This window comes from Alligator mississippiensis, chromosome 10, assembly GCF_030867095.1.
Source record: "Alligator mississippiensis isolate rAllMis1 chromosome 10, rAllMis1, whole genome shotgun sequence".
In the NCBI taxonomy this organism is placed as follows: Eukaryota; Metazoa; Chordata; order Crocodylia; family Alligatoridae; genus Alligator; species Alligator mississippiensis.
In genome coordinates this window covers 40,755,162-40,771,577 of record NC_081833.1, presented here as the reverse complement: position 1 = coordinate 40,771,577, position 16,416 = coordinate 40,755,162, and positions in this window count along the sequence as shown.

Below are 16,416 nucleotides of genomic sequence, written 5' to 3'. Positions count from 1 at the left end.
CAAACCAAACAAACTTGGTGTTACTGTGAGTTGGGCAGCAGCCCTCTGCCCATGGCCCCTATGCAGTTGCTGATCCACCAGCTGCCTCAGATCTGTCATACAGAAAACCTTCTCCCCTTTCAGTGGGGAGGGCACCCAGCCAGGTGCACTGTGTGCCGTGCTGGGGACTTGCCCAGAGCCATGCAGCTAATTGTTCAACTGGAAGGAGGCTCTCTTGGCCTGTGATGCTAGTGCTGTGCAGATAGGACTACCTCTGGAGAGCCCCTGTGGGCAGAGAACTGTACAGAAGTAAAGAGCTGTCCAGTTCACAAGCTGGATGAAGCCCGTGCTGTGGGATGGGGGTTTAACTTGTGGCCAGAAAGCTGTGTCTTGGCTGTTATTGTTCCCCTCTGCCACACCTGCTGCTGCCAGGGCCTCTGGGCTCCCCTCAATCTTCTAGCTTCTGTTTCCTGCCCCAGCCTCTGGGGACAGTGCAGTGGGGCCTGCAGGAGCCTGAGGAGCTTGTGCAGGAGGGCAGCCCATATACTGAGAGATCCTACACAGTGTGTGGCCCATGTGGCCCCTGGGCTCTCAAAAGCTGTGCCATCTTCTAGACCATCTGAAGGTTCAGATGGATGTGGAAGTCGCCGGGTGGGGTTCTTCAAGCTGTATTTATGCAAGAGTTCAGACTCCACCTCCTGCTTTTAATGTGTAAAACTGGGCAGAATGTCAGAGCAGCAACACTGCTGAAGAGGGAAACCCCAAGCTAGTCTCTGTTTAAGGGGTGTGGAAATGTCTTGAAGCCCAAGAGGGAAAGAGTGAGATGATACATGAGAAACCAACCTAGTTATTAGAAAGCTTGTATTTTATACTCAGCACCAGGTATCTGCCAGGGAGCAGAGAAATGCCTTGTGTCAGCATTTTCACTCTAATTGGCAAGGAAGCATTGTGCTTTGCAGCAGCTTTCTCATTATCATAGAATAATAGAAAATTAGGTTTGGAAGGGACTTCAGGAGGTCATCTAGTCTAACCCCCTGCTCAAAGCAGAGCCATCCCCACCTACATCATCCCAGGGCTTTGTCAAGCTGGGCCTTAAAACCTCCAAGGGTGGAGATTCCACCTCCTCTCTAGGTAACTTGTTTCCAGTGCTTCACCATTCTCCTAGTGAGAAAGTTTTTCCTAACATCCAACCTATACCTCCCTTGCTGCAACTTGAAACAATTGTTCCTTTTTCTGTCATCTGGCACCACTGAGAACAGTCCAGCTCCATCCTCTTTGCAACCATCCTTCAGGTAGCTAAAGGCTGCTATCAAAAGTCCCCTAGATCTTCTTTTCTGCAGACTTAATAAGCCCAGTTCCCTCATCTTCTCTTCAGAAGTCACGTCCCCCAGCCCCCTCACCATTTTTGTTGCCCTCCACTGGACTCCCTCCAACTTGTCCACATCCTGTCTGTAGGGGGCCCGGAACTGGATACAGTACTCCAGATGTGGCCTCACCAGTAATAAATAGAGAGGAATAATTAATTCCCTTGATGTGCTGGCAATGCTCCTAATGCAACCTAGTATGCTGTTGGCTTTCTTGGCAACAAGGACACACTGATGACTTGTATCCATCTTCTTGTCAACTGTAATCCCCATGTCTTTTTCCACATAACTGCTGTTTAGCCAGTTGGTCCCAAGCAACTGGACTGCATGGACTTGTTCCATCCTAATTGCAAGGATGTTGCACTTGTCCTTGTGAACCTCATGAGAGTTCTTTTGATCCCATCCTCCAACTTGTCTAGGTCACTCTGAATCCTAGCTGAACCCTCCAGCACATCTGCTACATCCTCCAGCTTGGTGTCATCTGTGAACTTGCTTAGGGTGCACTCCATCCCATCTTCCAGGTTGTTAATGAAGATATTGAACAAAACCAGCCTGAGGACTGACCCTGGGGTACTCCACTTGATACCAGTTGCCAACTCGACCTTGAGCCATTGATCACTACCTGTTGAGCCCAATGAGCCAGCCAGTTTTCTATCTACCTTACAGTCCATTCATCCAACCTGTACTTCCTCAGCTTGCTTGCAAAAATGCTGTGGAAAACCATATCAAAAGCTTTGCTAAAGTCAATGTATATAATATCCACTGCTTTCCCCATATCCACAGAGCCAGTCATCTCATCATAGAAGGCAATCAGGTTGGTCAGGCATGACTTGCCCCTGGTGAATCTATGCTGACTGTTCCTGATCACCTTCTCCAAGTGTTTAGAAATGGATTCCAGGAGGACCTGCTCCATGATTTTTTCCAGGGACTGAGGTGAGGCTGACTGGTCTGTAGTTCCCTGGATCTTCACTTTTCCCTTTCTTAAACATGGGCACTATATTTGCCCTTTTCCAGTTGCCTAGGACTGCCCTGGTTTGCCAAAAGTTGTCAAAAGTAATGGCCAGTGGCTCTGCAATCATATTAGCCAGCTCCTTTCACACACTCAGATGCATCCAGTCCCATGGACTTGTACACATCCAGCTTTTCTAAATAGTCCCTAACCATTTTTTTTCACCACTGAACGCTGCTTATCTTTTCCCCAAAGTGTGCTGCTTGGTACAGTAGTCTAGGAGCTGATCTTGCCTGTGAAGGCCAAGGTAAAGGCATTGAGTACTTCAGCCTTTTCCTCAACATCTGTCACTAGGTTGCCTCTGCTATTCAGTAAGGGACCCCGACTTGGCCTGACCTTCCTCTTCTTGCTAACATACTTGTAGAAAACTTTCTTGTTACCCTTCACATCCGTTGTAGGCTGCAACTCCAAGTGTACCTTGGCCTTTCTGACTTCATTACTGCATGCCTGAGCAATGATCTTACACTCCTTATAATCATTCTCAAAACTTGCACAAGAACTGAGGGCTCAAAAACATGAGACTAGGGAGGTGAGGAGTGGGGACTTGCCCAAAACTCCAGCCACTAGATCACACGTCTCAGGAAATGGACCGAGAGCAGTGAATCCTGCTGCTAGTACAGAGGCCAAGGCAGATGTGATTGCTGCTGTCCTGTCCAGGGCTCTGCAGGTCAGGGCTGGACTGGAGGGCCTGGGAGAACCAGCGTTGAGCTGCAGTGCCCCCCTGTGGCCATTTGGTGTAACTGCAATCTCGAGACACATCTGAAGTACTTGTACACTGACGTGGGCACCCCAGCACTACATGGAACAGGGCTTTGAACCATTATTTGCACCTGAACTAGCTGAAGTCTCACTGCCTCTCACATGCACAGGAGTAACTGGGGCAGAGCAACTAGGACAGCATGGATTTGGAGGGGGTAGGAAAACGTGGCTGCTGCTACAGTCAGCCAGTTGCAACTGTGCAGCTCAAGGAAGCTTCTGGTTGCCGTTACATGTAGCGGTTGCCCTGAGCACCTGGCCACATTTTTATGCTTCCACTCTCACTCGTGACCATGTCACAGGAACCAGTGAAGAGAGGAATTTACAAGCCATTCAAACATGGATTAGTGCTACAAATGGCTCCAAGGCAGGACAAAGAGAAGCTCTTGTTTGCTGGGACTGTGCAGTATTCCCTTGCTTTGACATGAAAAACCAGTGTGTTGGATCTCCTGTGGGCTGGAAGGCTGTTCTGCATCTGTGTTTCCTTTGCTGATCCCATGTCAGTGGTGACACCTGGGGCGAGATCCTGGTCCATTTTACCTGCCTAAGTAGCAGTTTTCCAGATAGATGAGTGCTAGTTTTGATGCTTGCACAAAGTTTGGATTTGATTCTGGACATGAAACCAACCACATGCCTTCTGAGCCTGTTCAGTAGGGCTTCACTCTGGTCAAACAGGTAAGCCTGGGGAGGTCCCAAAATTGCAGCCTATGTTTATGCCTAGTGCTTAGTGCATTTGCCCAGGAAGTGGGATACACAGGTTCAGGGCTCCCCTAGTGCACCAACAAGCTTGGACATCAACAGTGGAGCTCCACTGTGCATACTGGAACATCCTTAGTCCAGACCCCACCACAGTCTGGGATGAGTCCAAAAGGGAGTTTCCCTCTGGCATGCAAGAGGGCCATGCTGACCCTGCTGCCCAAAAATGGGCACCCCTGCAACCTGAAGAACTGACACCCAGGCTAATGCTTCTGCAGGGGCTGTAAGGTTGTAGTCAATGCCATTCTTACTGTGGATGAAGTCCACACTAGTAGACGTGATGCACCCTAACCAGACATACACAGCTCCAGGGCACACCATCATCAACAATGTGTACTTCATTTGGGACCTCCTTGAGCTTGCTCACAGGGATGGTCTGTCAGTTACCTCAGCCAAGAGAAAGCATTTGAGAGGGTGGATCACAGGTACCTCACAGTGGTTCTGAGGGTGTTCAGGTTTGGTCTCCACTTCATGCATTTTCCCCAAGTGCTGTACACATTTGCAGAGTGCATTCTCAAGCTCAGCTGGATGCTGATGGAGCCCATCACCTTCAGGTAAGGAGTGTATCCAGGCCTGCTGTTGGATCATCTCTCAAGCCTTTTCTCTGCCTCCTTTACAAACAGCCTGTATTCCACCCTTACCCCAAGAACCATTGGGAACCCCTGGCTGCCACTTGGTGTCTAGATGGGATGTGAGGGCAGGATGGTGGAGGTCATGGAGCATGAGTATGTAATGCTGAGAGTAACAGGCTATTCAGAAGCATACCGTTTTGATATCATGCAACCTACTGAGCTGTGCAGTGGGGCATGGTGGGGGATCTGTTGCGGCAGGAGGCCCACGACAAGCTCTGGAGGGTTGGAGGACATGGGTGGGTGGGCACTATGCTTGTACAGAACCTCTTATGTGTAGGCAAGGGGAGTGGGTGGCAGGGCAGTCTTGACTTCCTGGGGTAAGCTGAGTGTGGGCTGGGTGCACACACTCGCTGTGAGTAAGAAGTGTGAGCCAGGGGGCATTTGGGCAGCTCCATCTGCTGGACCAGACCTGACCAGCTTATTCACAGCTCCCCCTCCCAAGCAGAAGACTCACTCGGATTCCCGTTAGCTGGCCCATTCCCAGATCCTGTACTGCTGGCTCTGTGCAGGAACTGCCAGCCAAAAGAGAGCTAAATGTAGCACTCAGCACCAGCCTTACCTCCTTGCACAAGCTTCCTCATCCTTGTGCACCTCCCCTCTGGTCTAGGAGTGGCTATTTGAGCCCACTGAAGTCTCAGAGGCCCTGCTCCCCAGCTATCTTTCTGGCCTTTCTGAGATTCAGGTAGATAAACCTGCAGGTACTCCCCACCCCCCACCCCCCACCCCCTTACCAGTCCCCTTCAGTTCACCCTCTTCCAGCCCTTTGACATGGACATTACCACTGACGAGTGGGCAGGGGGAGTGCTGTAAAGAAAGAGCTACATCTGTGCACAAAGGGGAGGGAGGGAGTAGCTGGGCCAGAGGGTCTGATCCACACCCAGGGCTCCAGACTTGGTTGGTGCTGGCCTTTCAGAGGGGAGACTGGAGTAGTTATGTAGCTGTGCTGCAGCTGGGCAGGCATCTGCTGTCTGATCAGACCTAAGGCTGATGTATCGGGGAGGGTGGGCTGTGTTCCATGTCCCTGTTTCCACAGCTGCCCAAACATCTTTTGTGATGAGCATGGGAGAAAGGCATCCAGTGGCCTCAGTGCAGGGGCTTGGGCAAAGCAGCATGCACAGATCCCCCTGTTTTACAGGGTCCGCAGGCCCACGTGTGTGAGGACAACCTTGTCAGAGGCCTATCAGAGTCAGGCCAAGCCAATCCATGTTACCCCACAGAAGCAGGTGGGAACTCTTTCACAGCCTCTGGCTGCTATGACATTCTCTTATTTCTCCGTGAAGATGATGGTCTCTCCTGGTGAGTCCAGCCTCTCCCTCCTCACACTGTGCTATCCCAGGGGAGGAAACCAGAGCCTGGCACTATCCTGCTGCCTCCTCAGCTCCTATGGCATGCTCTAGTGGGTTTCTCCAGAGGACAGAAGCATGAGGCAAGACCACTATTCTCTTAACTGTGGGGACAGGGAACAAACATAGAGACTTGGAGCAAGAGCCTGTTGCTTTGGCTCAGAAAGGTGACAGTGCCTCTTCTTGACTGAAGGGCAGGATTGCCTTGACTACCTAGGATTGAGGCAGGGCCATGTGCTGGTGCTCACTGAGGCATTTGTGCTAGGTAGGTTCAGCCCTAGAGAACTGAAGATGGAAGTTTTCTTTCTTGTGAGGCAGGAACAAGATATCATTGCCTGCTATTCAGGTAGGATGCCTGCAGTGGAGCCAGGAGGGTCCTGCTTAGACAGACTAAACAAGGCAAAGCCCCAAGGATGGATTTGGGTTGGTCAGTCTGGCTGCAGGAAGGGATATGGCTTGAGCCTTGGGATGGACAAGGCTGAACCCATGATCCTAGAGCATCCATTGTCCTAGCTGAGAAGCACCATGTCCAATGCTTGCCAGAGCATGGCCCTGGGGCTGGCTCCTACAGGAAGCCTCTCCTCTGGAATGCTGATTTTGCTTATGAGGCATTTGCTGAACAGGTCTTTCGGGTTGCCAGGGTCTCCACACAAGGGTCTCCACACAAGGGACTCTGCCCACAGTGAGCTACTCCCAGGCAGGCCAGACAAGGGACCCAGGACATGGCAAGGGTGAGTGTATACCACAGGGCCAGGCTGCATTTAGCCACATACCCCCAAATGGCTGCTACTGTCCCTCTAAACTCCACTGGGCTCCAAGGACAGGGATTCCCCCAGTGCTTCACAAGTTATAGCTAGTCCTGACATAGGCATAGCAGGGCAGGTCTGAGCCCAAGGCAGCTGCCAATGCACTGGGCAGCACTGACTCCTGCTGTGATGATTGCAGCAGTGCCGTCACCAACCACTATGGTGGCAGCAATAAAGGCAAGACCCAGGCCAGCTGCCTGGTCATGCCCCACTCCCACCCCCTGCCCAGCCACATGCACACACCTATGCTACTGGTGCCAAATTTGTCTGAGTGCCTAACACTGACCCTTCTGCTCATCTATTTCATGTTAGGTCAGTTGCCTACTACACTTGTTCCTAGCTTTGGTCTGTTAGGTTTTTGGTTGTAGCCCTGTTAGGCTAAGGACATAGGCAGGCAAGGTTCTTTGAGTAGATGTGATATCTTTTATTAGACCATCTAAGTAGTTGGAAAAAAGTTCTTAGCAAGCTTTCAGGTGCAGTCACCCTTCTTCAGGCATAGGGAGTGTCTGCTGTTCTGAGACTCCAAGGAATGAGAGAAGCTAAAAGTGTGGTAGGATGTCAGTGAGAATGGAAATAGGTAGAAATTAGAAAAGCAAAATTAAATCTGGGGGCGGGAAACAGTGTGGGGGGAAAGGCCAAAGCTGAGTAAGGGAGACACTACAGTGGTAGAAACACAAGGTAGAAAAGAGGCTGTCTGTGAAAAAGGAAATAGCTGGAAATTCAGAAGACAAAGAGCAGAGAAGTAGGGGAGGGGAGAGGAGGGAAGAAATGTACCTATTTCTATTCTCACTGACATCCTGCCACATTTTTAGCTGCTCTCATTCCTTGGAGTCTCAGACCAGCAGAGATGCCCAATGTGTGAAGAAGGGTGGCTGCACCCAAAAGCTTGCTAAGAACTTTTTTCCAGCTACTCAGTTGGTCTACTAAAAGATATAACATCTAACCAAAGAACCTAGTTTTGGTCTTGCTTCTTCTGTTCCTCTTCTCCCTTTAGCTTGTGTTGATACAGGATCAGAAACAGAAGGCTCTGAAATCCAGAGGAAAATTGTGAGTCCATGTGACAAATGGGCTGAGGCTCAGGACCTCCCTGACCAGCTGTGCACACTGCTCACGTCATTTTGCTGGATGCTTAGTGCAGATTCACTTCTGTTTGTGATCAGTGTTTCTGGGAATTTTGCCCGTGCATGGTAGACCCCAATTCAGTTTCACAACCACCCTGCAAGGGGGTAAATATTTTTCCTCTTTTGTCAAGGATGAAACTGAGGTTTATGGATTTTCTGAAGTGTTGAGGGACTGTAGGTTCCCAGTGTAACAGCAGCCCCACGGCCTCCCAGTGGGGCCACCTGTATGAACCGAGTCTGTCACTGCTCGGTCTAAAAGCACCAGTCCTCAGGGCCCAAGTGAAAGGACCAGGTCAATTAAGCCGGATTCAGGAATACCTTATAAAGCATTTTACACAAGCCACTCTCTAGAGGGAGCCAGAAAGCCATGCTGGATTGCAGCAGGTTTGGTGCCTTTTGGAGGGTTTTTTTAAAGGTTGGTGAGCTTAAGTCTTGTGGGCAGAGCCAGTCCTCTGGCTGTACTGCTGAACCTCTTCATAGAGGTGTTTCCACAGGCCTTTGCCCCCCCTCGAAAGGAGGCAACCCATAAAGTGGCCAGTTCTGGCACAGGCCTAATGAGAGCGACAGCAATGTGCCCCATCTGAAATGAATGCAGGGTTTGGTGCTCTCACTTTCTAAACAGCTGATGCAGTAGGACACCAAGCCTCTGTCTCCCTGGAGAAAGGAAAGCTCAACTCAGTGATCCTCACCTGGCATGCTGCAGCACCCCAGGGTGCCACACATTGCTTTGAAGGGTGCTGCAGTGCCTGACCCCTGTGAGAAGAGGTAAGCACTGGCTTCTCCACACACCAGGCACCCTGGGCCTCCCTCAGTGTCCTGGCACCACACCCTGCATCCCCTCCCACTAGTTCCAGGGGCATGGGAGGAGTGGGAAAGGAACCAGGCTGAAAAGCAGTCCCTGCCCCCAGCATCCCCTGTGATGACCACCCCCGGACTCCAGGCTGTCACACTGCTGAACACACACAGGTGAATGGGCAGGGGATATGGCACCATGCTTTTTCAGCCTGGCTTGTTCTCGTACTGCTTCCAGAGCTGGTAGTAGCAGCTGCAGGGAATGGTGACTGCAGTCACTGTCATTCAAGTCTCCAGAGGAGCAGCTGCAGCAGCAGGGGCTGTGCTCACTCCTTGACAAAAAGGGAATAGAGAGGGGGCAAACAGCAGAAAGAGTGAGGCACCACAGAGGTCCTCCTCCAGCCACTTTTGCCTGGCACCAACCTTTGCACCAGGAGCCACTGCTGTAGAATCATAGAAAGCAGGGTTGAAAGGGACCTCTGGAGACCACCTAGTCCAACCCCCTCCCAGGCGCAGGATCATCTTTATCCAAACTATCCCATACAAAACCTTGTGGTTATTGTGGGATTGGTGGAGGTGTATTCAAAGATTTTGCATTTCTTGTTCTGGCATGGTCTGGATCCATTTGATGTGGTTTGAGTTTGCTTCTGGTGATGAGCAGGAATCTGGGTTTTCCGTTTCCCACGGAAAAATGGCGTAAGCCATGGATTTTACCTTTTACCAGAGAAACCTGTGGATTTGGCAGTTTTGCAATGAGCTCCCTGCAGGCCGGCAGAGTTCCAGCCTGCCGGGGGCTGGGAGGCGGTGAGACAGGGGCGCCACGTGCATGTACATACACATGGCTCCAGGCAGCTTGCAGAGCAGCTCCAGCCGGTAAGCGGGAGGGAGAGGGGGAGGGAATTGGGCAGGCCCAGGGCCGCAATGCACGGCTGCAGGGCCCCAGCAGGGAGCAGGATGGGGCTGCGGGTAGCTTATTCCGGGTGGGGAGAGTGCCAGCTCCCCGCTGCCGTGTGCACTCCCAGGGGGCAGCGGGGACCCATGCCCCTCAGATCTTTACACGGGGCAAGTGCAAGTTCGGGCTCCCGCCGTGCTTCCCTCTCTCGGGGCCTCCGCAGTCCAGCAGGCACAACCTGGCGTGGCAGGTAACAGCCGGGCCGCCCGCGCGGAGATCTCACTGCTGTGTGCTCCCTGCTGCCCTGGCAATGCGCCTCCTGCGCCGCCTGCTGCTTGGAGGGGCACAGCCCTGCGTGCAGGGAGCATATCGCCAGGGCAGCTCAGAGCTTGCAGCAGTGAGCAGCTTCTCCACATGGACCCGCTGCTCCCTGCTGCCCTGCTTCCCTCCCCTGGGACCTCTGCAGCCCAGTAGGCGCGACCTGGCGTGGCAGGGAGCAAAGGAGCCACACAGAGAAGCTGCTCGCCGCTGCAAGTGCCTCAGTGCCCTGGCGACATGTCCTCTGCGTGCAGGGCTGCCGTGAGAGCAGCAGGAGGCGCGTTGCCAGGGCAGTGCGGGGATCTCCGCGCGGTCCGGCTGTTCCCAGCTGCGCCGGGTCACGCCTGCTGGACTGCAGGGGCCCCGGGGCGGGGAAGCAGGGCGGAAGCCCGCAGCCTGAGCCTGCCCCGCGTACAGATCCGGGGGGGTGCGGGTCCCCCCTGCCCCCTGGGAGAGCGCACAGCGGCGGAGAGCCGGCCCACCCAAGTCCGCAGCAGGAAGGAGCAGGGGCAGGGGGCTGCAGACCCGGGTCCATAGCCCTGGCAGCAGGGGGCCCGCTCTGGCAGGGCTGGGGGAACAGGGGCTGTGGGGGGGCAAGGGGCACCAGCGAGGCTGTGGGGGCTTTGGGGGGTGAGAGAGAGAGGCGTAAGCAGGGCCAGGGAGCTGTGGGTGGGGATTGAGGGGAACCGGGGGGGGGGGGGGAATGGCGGGGCTTGTGAGAGGCCTTTAATTTTAATCATGGATACGGGGTTTTTTAATTATTTGTGATTTTGTAGCAGAGAATTTACAATTTTTTATCAGGAAATACCAGAATCCCTGGTGATGAGGTTAACAAGGTTCAGTGCTTGTTTAAACGCTAGGATGGGTGGTTCTAGAAAGATCTCTTTAACAATTGGGTTGTCTTCTAGTATGGGTTGCAATTGTTTGAGAACGTTGTGTGTAGGTTCCAGGGAGGCCGGTGTGTCATAAATAAAGGTGTGAGATATGTGGGGATTTTCTTTTTGTACTACAGCACATCTTCACATGGTATCTGGGTGGCTCTTTCAAAAGTACAGTCTGTCTCTCTGGAGGAGTGTCCTGGTTGGGTGAAAACCCTCTTGAGATTTGTGAGGTGATAATCACAAGTATTCTTCTCAGTGATAATTCGGTGGTATCAGAGAACTTGGCTGTAACTTACAGCTTTCTTGGTGTATTTGGGGTGATTGTTGGTTCTGTGTATGTTGGTCTGTGAGTTTCTTGTATATGATAGTTTGTATTTTACCATTTTGGATATTGACCGTAGTGTCTAAAAAGGAAATGTTAGCGCTGGAGTATTCAAGCAATAGTCTGATGGAGGGGTGATGATTAATTTGCACCAAAAATTCAACTACCTGAGACTGCAGGGTTTCGGTCCAAATGATGAAGACCAAGCCAGGCAGTTGATAACTGACACTTAGGAAAAAGCCAGTCTCCTTAATGACTACTTCACGTCGGTCTTCCATCAGCCCAGTGGGATCACCCTGCCTGACAAGAGGCAGGATCAGCAGGGAAAGGGTGAATCTGCACCCATCATTACCACTGATCTTGTGAGGGAACACCTTAAGAGGCTGGACATCCACAAATCAGGTGGCCCGGATGGAATGCACCCAAGAGTGCTGAAGGAGCTAGCTGACATCATAGCACAGCCTATGGCAAGGATATTCGAGACCTCGTGGCACTCGGGTGAAAAGTGCCTGACAATTGGAAGAGGGCCAATGTGATGCCTATCTTCAAAAAAGGGAGAAGGGAAGATCCAGGGAACTACAGGCCAATTAGCTTGACCTCAATCCCTGGAAAGATCCTGGAAGAAAATCGTCAAGGAAACCACTACCAACATCCTAACAGAAGGTAATATTCTGAGAGATAGCCAACACGACTTTGTGGCAGGTAGATCTTGTCTGACCAACCTGATTTCCTTCTATGACCAAGTGACACATCACCTGGAGAAAGGAGAAGAGGTGAATATCATATTCTTGGACCTCAAGAAAGCCTTTGACCTGGTGTCCCATGATGTCCTCATGGAAAAATTGGGGAATTGCGGCCTAGACAATTTCACAGTCTGATGGCTGGGGAACTGGCTCTATGGACAGACCCAGATAGTGATAGTTGATGGAACCAAATCAACTTGGCACACTGTAACCGGTGGCATCCCCCCAAGGCTCTGTTCTCAGACCTGTACTCTTCAATGCATTTATAAATTATCTGGACTCAGGTGTTATAAGCGGATTGGCTAAATTTGCTAATGACACCAAATTATGGGGAAGTGTAGCCACCCTAGAGGATAGGCTGGCAATCTAGGCCAACCTCGACAAGCTTACAAGGTGGGCAGATCAAAACCCGATGGCATTCAACACTGAGAAATGCAAGGTGCTCCACCTTGGGAGAAAGAACTCGCACCACACTTACAGGCTCAGCAGTGCTACACTAGCACCATGTCTGAAAGAAACTTGGGGGTCATGATTGACCACAAGATGAACCTGAGCCACCAATGCAATGCCGCAGCCAGCAAAGCAAACAAAACTCTGGCCTGCATCTTCCAATGCATCTCAAACAAGACCCTGGAAGTCATCCTCCCGCTTTACTCATCCTGTGTCCAGTTCTGGGCTCCGCAATTCAGAAAGGATGTAGAGAAGCTCGAGAGAGTCCAGAGGAGAGCCATGCAAATGATTAGAGGACAAGAGAGCAGGCCTTATGAGGAGAGGCTGAGAGACATGGGACTCTTCAGCGTGGAGAAGCGTAGGCTCCGGGGTGACTTGGTGACAGCCTGTAAGTATATAAGGGGTGTGCATCAGGAACTGGGAGAATGTCTGTTCACCAGAGCACCTCAGGGGAAGACTAGGTCCAATGGTCACAAACTCTTGGAAGACCGTTTTAGGCTGGACATAAGGAAAAACTTATTTACTGTCCGAGTCCCCAGGGCCTAGAATAGACTCCCCCCAAAAGGTGGTGCTGGCACCTACTCTGGATTCCTTTAAGAAACACTTGGATGATTATCTTGCTGGGAACATTTGACCCTGCTAACTGCCTGCCATTTGGACAGGGGCCTGGACCCGGTGATCTTACGAGGTCCCTTCCAGAACCATGTCTATGAAATCTATTAAATCTATGTCATCTATATATCTCAGGTATATCATGGGTTTGATGGTGCAGTTCTTGCAGAGGAATTCTTCTTCCAAGTCGGCCATAAAAGGTTGGCATATTGTGGGGCTATTTTGGTGCCCATAGCTGTGCCCATAGTCTGGAGGAAGTGTTGATTGTAGAAAAACCCTGCATACTATTTACATTTTTTTCTGGGTATATTGCATGTCCATTTACTAAGAAAATAAATTATTCTGTCTTTGAAACTGGTCTGTGAACTATTAACATGTACTTTTCAGGGGTTTCAGTGCAACAGCCAGGAATTCTAAGATTACTTGATATTTTCTGAAACATTTTGACCTATGCTTCGGCAAAGAGTGAAGCTGAGTGTAAGAAGAGGGATAGTGTGATAGGTACATACTGTTGAGTATTCCCCTTCTTTGTTACATATTTTACCACTGATGTAGCAAGATGTGGATGAGCAAATAGCAAGGCTGTGCTAGTTGTGTGCTGGGTCCAATACAGAAACCTGGAAAATGTATATTTTATGGCCCCCCTACTGTCTAGGATGACAATTTATTATTGCCATCAGTTATTCTGTAGCACAAGTAATGGTGATCTGTGAGAGAGGGGTGCAGATCCCCACGCTGCTGCTGACCTCAGGGGGATAGAAATATGATATTACCCTATGTATCAGAGGTCTTTTTGGGATACATTTAATTGGATTATCTGTATAGTTGTGAGAGATGTTGACTAGTTGATCCAATAAATGATATCACCAAACAAAACAAAAACCTTCTTATTTTTCCTACATTTCCTGGACCATGACAGCTACAAATGACACTTCACACCTATACCTCATGGGATTCCTAGTGTTTAGCTTATTTCTGTAAAAGCTTAGGAAAGGACACTTGCACGCAGCACCTCCCTCCTCCTGTACTAAATGATCATTAAGTTTGTAAAGTCAAGCACTCAAAGTTATTAAAAGCTAGTATTAAGGCTACCTGTGCAAATTTAATTTACCCCCTACTGCAGCAGGGCACTGGTTGTGCCAGCCACTTTAAGGGCCTGAAGACAGCAGCCAGCAGGTGCCTGATGAGGGCTGCCATTTTGAATCTGGGGCTGCTGGTATAAACATGCATTTTGCTGCTGGAGGCCAGAGAACAACATTGCCTGGCTGCAGGTATCATCTGGAGGTAAGAGAGGAGCTGTAGGGGATGGTTAGGAGGCTCCTGGTCCTGGGTATGACCTAAAACTGCACCCTGCTGAGAATGGGTGGCCTGGTGGGGCTCTCAGTGGCGCGGGAGCCCCCAGGAAATGTCATGCCTGCTACCACCCCGGTGAAAAGTGGTTTGGGGTGCCTTAACCCCAGCACCCACCTTTGGGTGGGTCAGGACAACAGAGGTAGAGGGGGCCAGGCACGGCTATGGCCACCTGAGCCTACCCGAGGAGAGAAGCCCTGAGACCCTGAGTAGAGGGGGGACATGTTGTGGAGCCCCGAGTAGAGGGGTGTTGTGCAAGATCTCAGGGTAGCACCAGTCGTGGTGTGAGTCACCCCATCTCCCCACATCCAGGAAGGGGGACCCAGAGAGAGTGTGGGGCTAGTGAGGCTGGAGGTAGAGTGCCCCCTCAACTGGTCCATGCTGGGGCCAGGACCAAAAAGGTCAAAAGGGCCAGATGCCCACCGCAAGAGGCACCCAGAGTTGTGGGCTGGGACCCTGCCTGGCCTTGGAGGTGAGGCCAGGGCCTAGGTGTGGCCAAAGGTCCTGAGAGGGGAGCCAGCTACAAGGAGCTCGGCAGCCCAAATGAAGGTGGCGTAGGCCACCTGTGCAGAGAGATCAAAGGAGGGTCCTGCCAGGAGGATTCTGGGGCCCAGAGTGGGGCCGGGGCAACGGAGAACATCTGGATGCCATCTGCAAGGCTTGGGCTGCAAGTGTAGGTGAGGATTGAAGCCACAGATAGCGCCCCCTAGCCTTGGGGCAAGAAATGGGCAGCCTCCCACTTAATTAACATCAATTAATTAATTATCATCAAGGTGTGGTGGGTGAGAAGGCGGGCAGTTAGCCCAGGCACAGGTGGGTGGGCCACAGGAAAATCGGCCCTGAGAAGGCCCCCTATTGCACCTACATTTGCATGCTAATACAGTCTTTAAGTTACATGGTCATATACTGGTCAAATCTTGATTTTTCTGTACTGTACCCATCACGGACAGTGCACAGGAATGATCAGGTTTTCAGGATGAACCAGGACTGCGCAGTGAAGAAAGAAGTCATATGTAGGTTCTCTGCCTCATTTGTTGAAGAAACTGGAAGGTACATAGTGATCAAGGGGAGGATGCAGGAATAGAAAGGATGGAGTCCGGGTTCCAGCAGTTGACTGCTGACCTAGAGAATGTTGTGATCTCTGTGACAGTTCCAATACATTAGGCATGCCATTGTACGCTCCTCACTTTGTGTATCTGACTTGAGAGCATGGTTCTCATTTGCAGAAATGGTGTGCACTCCTAGGTACAACTGAAGCCTATGGAAGTTCTGCTTTGAACACAGAAAGGGAATGGAAATTCTCTGTGCGCTGACTCGAGTCATAAGCATCTCACATTGGGCACCAAAATTAGTGAATGCTTTTGATGAAATGGGGAAACATTTCATTTCTTCATCTTACAGTGATATTGTGAAAATACAGTAACATTTGGGAAGTTGCTCATTGCTACAGTATCCAAGCACACAAAAAAGCCCAGAGGAAATGTATAATTCTTTCTTCATAGCAGGACTTGAATTGCGTGCAGCAGATAAGGCCTGGAACCATTTACTGAAGAAAGTGGAAAAACAATGTGTATGCAAAAGGAAGCAGAATTATGACCACACAGGGAACCAGTCTTTTCAGCATATGACCTCCATGTTCTTGTAATGCTGCTTCTTCTGGGGTCTGTATAGACAGCCATTCTCTTCACTGAACAGAACAGCAATGCATTTTCACTACTTACTCTATAATAAAATTCAGCCCCAAACTTCCAGAGCAATTTTATTTACAGCTTTGTGCTATGAGCACTAAGCTAGAGCTCCACAAGAGCCATAGAGGTCAAACTGTAACTGCATTGTTTCAGTCTGATTCTTTTCTCCATGCCTATAATGTGTGTTACTGTTTAACTTTGTGAAAACATGACAACTCCTTTTATGATGGGAAAAGTCAATAAACCAGTTTTGCTCAGTAGCAGATCCAGGATTCCACGAAGTGGAGTGAGGTGGCAGCAGCAAGCTTGCTGAGCATGCTTGTGCTGTCTGTAACCAGAGCTCTCTGAGGTGAAAAGGGGGTGTACCCCTATCATCTCTTCCCCCTTCAGATCTGGCCCTAGTTTTGCCTAGTAGGTCTATGTTGTGCAGGTCTGCTGGGATTTATCTGCTACAGCTATTGTAAGTGTATCCCTTAACTGAGACTTCCAGGATTGTTTTTTTTTCCAGGAACCAAAGGCCTGTGGGTTTCCTTTCCCCAGACTGATGTTCTGCATGGTACTCCTAAAATGTCTGGCTGTGGTTGACATCCAGATCCAGGAAT